The following is a 6,599-nucleotide window of genomic DNA, read 5'->3' on the forward strand; positions in this document are numbered from 1 at the left end:
GATACCTACTTGAAATGTTGAGAGTGGGCTCAATATATGTCGTATGAATTGTATTGGATGGTGATGAATAAGTTGTACTTATGACTATTCATTGTATTCATAGACAAACTATGAAATGTTATGAGCATATTTTTGTATGACAATTAGTTGATGTTTATTTTCATGCAACTTACTAACCTTTATGCTTACCCCTTTTCCTTTCCATTTTCTTATAATGCCACCAAAGTAGCTCGAGGATCATCGCCTATCTTGGAGAAACCAGCCATACTATCATCTGAAGCACTTGGTATAGTTAGTTCTTTGATTTTCATAATGGCATGTATAGGAACTTTTGTTTTGTCATAGTGTCACACTATTTTGGGGTCAAATTTCTCGGCTTGTTTAGCATTTGTCTCATTTTGTATATGGCCACGAAAAATGGCTAATATTGAAAGTTGTTATATGAATACAAGAAGGTCATTTATGAATGAGAAAATTGTTGGTATGGTTGAGCATTTGAATTTCAATGTTTGGATAACAAGTGCTTGAATTAGTTGCTTAAGCAAACGTGAAATGTGTAGAGGACTTAGTTGTGGTTGTTGGATTAAGAAATTATGTCATGATAGGCTTTGGTGTGACGGATGGTATTAGATTGTGTTTCAGGGTGGCAAAAGGCTTGGTAGATAGCCTTATATTGTCCATTCGAGTAGACACACGGGCGTGTGTGACGCACAGTTACCCCCATGGGCGTGTTGTTCGGCCGTGTGTCCATTGCACGTAAAATTTGAAAGTCGGTATGCATAGTAGTAAACACACGGGCAGAGATACGGCCGTGTGTCTCAGCCGTGTGTAGGACACGACCCCTGGCCACGGGCGTGTGCCATGGCCGTGTGCCTCTATTTGGTGGCTGAAGTTAGAAACAGAATGTCAAGGTTTTTAGACACGGGTGTTTTATGGCCGTGTAAGGGACACAGGCATGTGTCTGGCCGTGTAAAAACCGCTGTAGGTTCGAATTTGGAATTCAATTCACACTGGCTCGGGGCACGGGCATGTCCCCTTATGCTTAGGCCGTGTGAACCACATGGGCCTTTAGCACGACCATGTTAGAATGGCCACATAGGCGTGTTGCCCTTCCACACGGGCGTGTGCCCTGCTTCAAGTGGCATTTTTCAAAGTTTTCAAAGATGTTGGGATTAATCCCGGGTTATTTCTAAAACGTGATTTCGACCTCATAGGCCCATATTAAGAACTTTTAGATTAAAAGAGAAAGGTTTTAAGTTTGACCTAGTTTTCATAGATTGGAAATGATTGTATGCATGCGGTTAAGTCAGGTAATGCCTCGTGCCCAGTCCCGACCTTAGACTCGGGTAATGGATGTTACAAGAAGTATGTGAATATGTTTTGTAAAGTGTTTATCCTGCCATGTGATATGGCTAGATTATGGTTAAATTTATGGTATTTGATATGTGATGCAAATATGGGATCTTTGATGTATATATATGACCTAGTGTGAAATGGTTAATTTGGTAAGTTAGTAATGTGGTTTGGTTATGGAAATGGTATGAATTTGATATGAGAAAGAAAGAGAAATTTAGTGATAAGGACATCTATAATTAAATGTGTTTGGTAGGTAAATATGGTATGTTTTAGTTTGGATAATGAGCATGAATTTAGTTGATGAATATATGATATAAATGATGAGTGTTTTGTGGTTGAAATTGGTTGGAAATATGATGTATTTGATGCTTGAATGGTATTTGTAGGGAGGACCCTAAATTGGTGCCAAATTGGCCTTGTAAATGACCTATTTTTTCCCACACGGGCAGAAACACAAACTTGTGTCTTAGCCGTGTTGCTCAATGGGCATTTCAAAATGAGCCTGGGCAGACCACATGGTCACACTCACGAGTGTGTGCTAGGCCATGTGGAAAAGTCAGTATTGAGCACGGACTAGACACACAGACGTGTGACCGGCTGTGTGACCCAAGTCAGTAGACTCCTTAATTTTCACACGGCCTGGCACACGGGCGTGTCTTGTGGCCGTGTGGACAAGTTAGCATGTATGCCCTGTTTTGTCACATCTAGGCACACGGGTGCGTCTAACGCAGTTTTGGAAAATTTTGGATGAGGTAGGTTTAGTCCCAATCCATTTCTAAATCATGTTTAAGGTCTCGTTGACCTATGTAAGGGATCCTGTAATGATGTGTGACTATAATGATATGATGATTGTGAAATGTTTGTAAATTATTTTGATATGTCAAGTAATACCTCTTAACCCTAGTCCGACGATGGATACAGGTTAGGGGTGTTACACATAGCATTCAACTACACCAAACCAAAAGCCATATAACATGGCATAAATAGGCATTCAAACTATAGCACTCCTAACCTATAACCATCGCCGGAATAGGTTAAATGGCATTACAAGAATCACAACCTAGATCCAAACATTAACATAACAGAAATCTTCTCAATTCAATAAAATATAGATCATTATATTCAAGGCAAACTTTAAACAATCATACAAGGTCTAAATCATACATTCAAGACTAATTCGATAACATAAGGAAGTTTCAAAACTTAGAAAAAAATTTAACTTTTAAAAGGTCACACGCCCATGTGAACAGGCCGTGTGCCTCACACAGCCTTCAACACACCCGTGTGTCTAAGCCGTGGTAAAACAGGGCATAGCTACTGACTTGCCCACACGGCTACAAGACACGTTCATGTGCCTTGGCCGTGGTCAAGTCTGACTTGGGCCACACGGCTAGCCACATGCCCGTGTGCTTTGGCCGTGTTTGGGCCTGACTTACAATTGTAGGGTACCCCAGGGGACACACGACCATGCAACATAGTTGTATGTCGCACACGGCTAAGACATACGCCCGTGTCTCTATTCGTGTCGACAAAAATAGGCCATTTGAATAGCCAATTTTCCACCCCAAATTTCAGTCAACCTACAAGCAAAGAAACAAGCATATATGCATCAGTATTTCCGCTAATTTTATGCCAAAAGATTCATCATTTATATTAGAACAATATCAACCATTTTCCTACTTACAAACCTTACCAATTCATACCAACATAAGATAAGATCATACCAAAACATTTCCTTCCAAACATCATTCAATCTCAAACTAAACTTACCAAAACTTACCTATTATAACATACCACAATTGCATATTAACATCACATACCATAAGCCATTATCAACTATGAGTTTAAAGACCAACTAGCCAAATCATCTGGCTAAGTATATACATCACAAAACATAATTCCACAACCACTAGCCTATATATGCCATACTTTAAAAATATACATTTTCAAAAGTGCCAAAATGATATTCGATAGTGTGGTGACAATCCTTGACGATTCCCGAGCTTGCAGTAGCTTCGATTCTATAAAACAATGCAAACATACTCAAAGTAAGCTTTCAAAGGCTTAGTAAGCTCGTACCAAAAATCATTAATACATAAGTACTTACAAATTCTCAAATCATCTATCAAATCTATACCAACACAATCCATATGTTCATACCAAATCAATGAGCTTCACATACATAGTATCATCTACCACAAAGGTATCGTACATACCTGAATCTTCCCGTACTTATTCATTTTCATTCTCACCTTCTGTTTAAATATTTTAAGACTTTCCGTACATTAGTCATGCTTTAAAAATCTGCACACTTAGTGCTGCAACAGTTAGCTGAAGCTAGAACGATTTTGCTTACTTAGTGCCATCTCAATTAGCCACAGCTAAGTCGGTATCGCAGACTTAGTGCCTTATATAGCCGAAGCTAGTTTAAATCTCACATTTAGTGCCAAATACTATTGATTTATCATCGTATTCATCCAAACCAAACATATATACAATGTATATATAACCAAAACATCAAAAGATACTTAACATCATGTTTTAAGTACTAACTGACCTTGTACTCGAAATTGTCGACTCAATTGTTTATTCTATAATCTTCGACTTCCCTTGGTCTAAATCCGAATTCCTCTTTTGTTGATCTATATGTATTCAAAATTAACCCTTTTATTTGTGAAATAATTCAAAACAATCCATTTACACATATTTAGGGTATTTTACAAAAATAGCCCTCACTTTTCACATTTCGACACTTTAGTCCCTAAATCACAAAATCCAAAAATACACATAATTTGCTTATACTCATGCTTGGCCGAATTCTCCTAGCTCTCATACAAGTCCATACATTTCATTTACTTCACATTTTAGTCCCTCAAAATAACATTTTTACAATTTAGCCCATAATACTTAATTTCATCAAAAATTCAAAAACAAAACATGTAAACCCAACATCAAGCTTTCATAGTTCACCAAATAACATCACAAAGCTCATAATTCTCTTACCTCTCGTAGATTCGATTTGTCAGGTGTTTTTGGTTTATGCGTCTGCCATTCATCTAGCTCCTCGATTTGTAGCTTTCGATCTTCATGAACGGGTCCTCTACTATTTCTTGCGAATGACTCATGTGCTTCTTTCAAACTTATTTCCTACAAAGTAGGTTGTACCATATTGTCAGTTTTAGTAGAATGGATTTGCGAACACTCTATGATTACCTTTAATTTCTGATGTGTTGCTAGAATTGCGAGCTTGAAGAGTGATTGTTTCGTCTCCCACACGGAGTGTGAGTTCACCTGTGCCAACATCAATAATTGTTTTACCAGTTACTAAAAAGGGCCTTCCTAGAATTAAAGGAGTGTTCCTATCCTCCTCTATGTCTAGAACAATGAAGTCAACAGGAAATATAAATTTATCGATTTTAACTAGCACATCTTCAATAATACCCCTAGGAAATCTTCTAGTTTTATCTGCTAATTGAATGTTCCTAATCTGTTTGGGTTTCCCGAGACCTAATTGTTTGAACATTTTGTAAGGCATGATGTTAATAGTAGCCCCCAAATCAGCTAATGCATTATTAACATCTAAACTACCAATTAAGCAAGGAGTTGTAAAACTCCCTGGATCTTTAAGTTTTTTGGGTAGTTTATTTTGGAGAATAGCTGAGCAAACTGCGTTTAACTCCACATGCGATGCCCCGTCCATCTTCCACTTATTTGGTAAAAGCTCTTTTAAAAATTTCATTGCATTTGCCATCTGTGATAGTGCTTCAATAAACGGTAAGTTAATATGTAATCTTTTTAAGAGTTTAAGGAATTTACCAAATTGTTCATTTGAGCAGTCTTTCCTTGTCGCATTGGGGTATGGCACACTAGGTTTATATTCGACATTCACCGATTTATTTTTATTGTGATCTACCTCACCTTGACCTTTGCTTACCACAGTTTCTTACCTTATTTCTGGCTCAGGCTCAACAAATCCTTCTTCATCTTGAACATTAATCGCATTGAGCTGTTCCCTTGGGTTAGGTTCAGCATTACTTGGCAAGCTCCCTTGTGGTTGTTCGAAGATTAGTTTGGAAAGCTGGCCTATCTGAGTTTTGAGCACTTGGATCGACTCTTGTTGATTTTTAAGTGTTGTCTAGGTGTTCTAGAAACGGGTTTCTGACACCGAGATAAACTTTGTGAGCATCTCTTCAAGGTTCAGCTTCTTTTCCTATTGATAGGGTGGCTATTGGTAGCCCGAAGGTGGTCGCTGATTTCCTTGGCCTCCCCATGAGAAATTGGGGTGCTTCCTCCAACCTGCATTGTTAGTGTTACTATATAGATTGTTTTGAGGTTGAGGATTATTACCCATGTAATTTAATTGCTCGTTATTGATGTTGTGGCCATAAGGTTGGTATTCCGAATGGCTTGTTCCACCTCCACTTTCTTCGCACTGCATTACTAGGTGAACCTGTGAAGAACTAAGAAAACCATCAATTTTCTTATTCAAGAGTTCTACCTAATTAGAGAGCATGGTGACCAAATTGACGTTATAAAAACCGAATATTTTCGTTGGCTTTGTCCTCATAACTTGCCACTGATAGTTATTCAATGACATATCCTCTATGAACTCATAAGCATCTTTAGCTATTTTATTATTGATGGTTCCGCCAGCAGCTGCGTCAACCATTTGCCGAGTCGAAGGATTCAGGCCATTATGGAATGTTTGAACCTGAAGCCAAAGCGGTAACCTATGGTGAGGGAACCTTCTCAAAAGGTCCTTGTATCTCTCCCATGCATCATAGAGTGTTTCTAAATCCATCTGTGCAAAAGAAGAGATATCATTACGTAATTTAGCCATTTTAGCCGGCGAAAAATATTTTAATAGAAATTTTTTGGTCATTTGTTCCCAAGTAGTAATTGACCCTCGTGGTAACAAGTTCAAGCACTGTTTAGATTTGTTCCTCAATGAGAAAAGGGATAATCGAAGACGAACGACATCATCAGAAATGCCATTAATTTTAAATGTATCGCGTAGTTCCAAAAAGTTTGCTAAGTGAGCATTGGGATCTTCATCCTGCAAACCATCAAACTGAAAAAATTGCTATATCATTTGAATAGTGTTAGGTTTTAGTCCAAAAGTATTTGCAGCTACAGTAGGTCTAACTATGCTCGATTCAGTTCCTATTAAAGAAGGTTTAGTATAATCATACATAGTGCGTGGAATAGGATTTTGATTAACCGTAATTGCAGGAGGTAGCTGA

At 38.1% G+C, this 6,599-nt stretch overlaps 1 non-coding gene across 1 annotated transcript; it reads left to right on the forward strand.

Moving 5' to 3' along the window:
• Nucleotides 1-6,083: 6,083 nt before the first annotated feature.
• LOC121213157 (small nucleolar RNA R71) lies at nucleotides 6,084-6,190 on the forward strand. The gene has a single exon (XR_005908527.1). It is a non-coding gene; the product is annotated as a small nucleolar RNA R71 (small nucleolar RNA).
• Nucleotides 6,191-6,599: the final 409 nt, after the last annotated feature.

This window comes from Gossypium hirsutum, chromosome A13 (genome assembly GCF_007990345.1).
Source record: "Gossypium hirsutum isolate 1008001.06 chromosome A13, Gossypium_hirsutum_v2.1, whole genome shotgun sequence".
NCBI classification, from domain to species: Eukaryota; Viridiplantae; Streptophyta; class Magnoliopsida; order Malvales; family Malvaceae; genus Gossypium; species Gossypium hirsutum.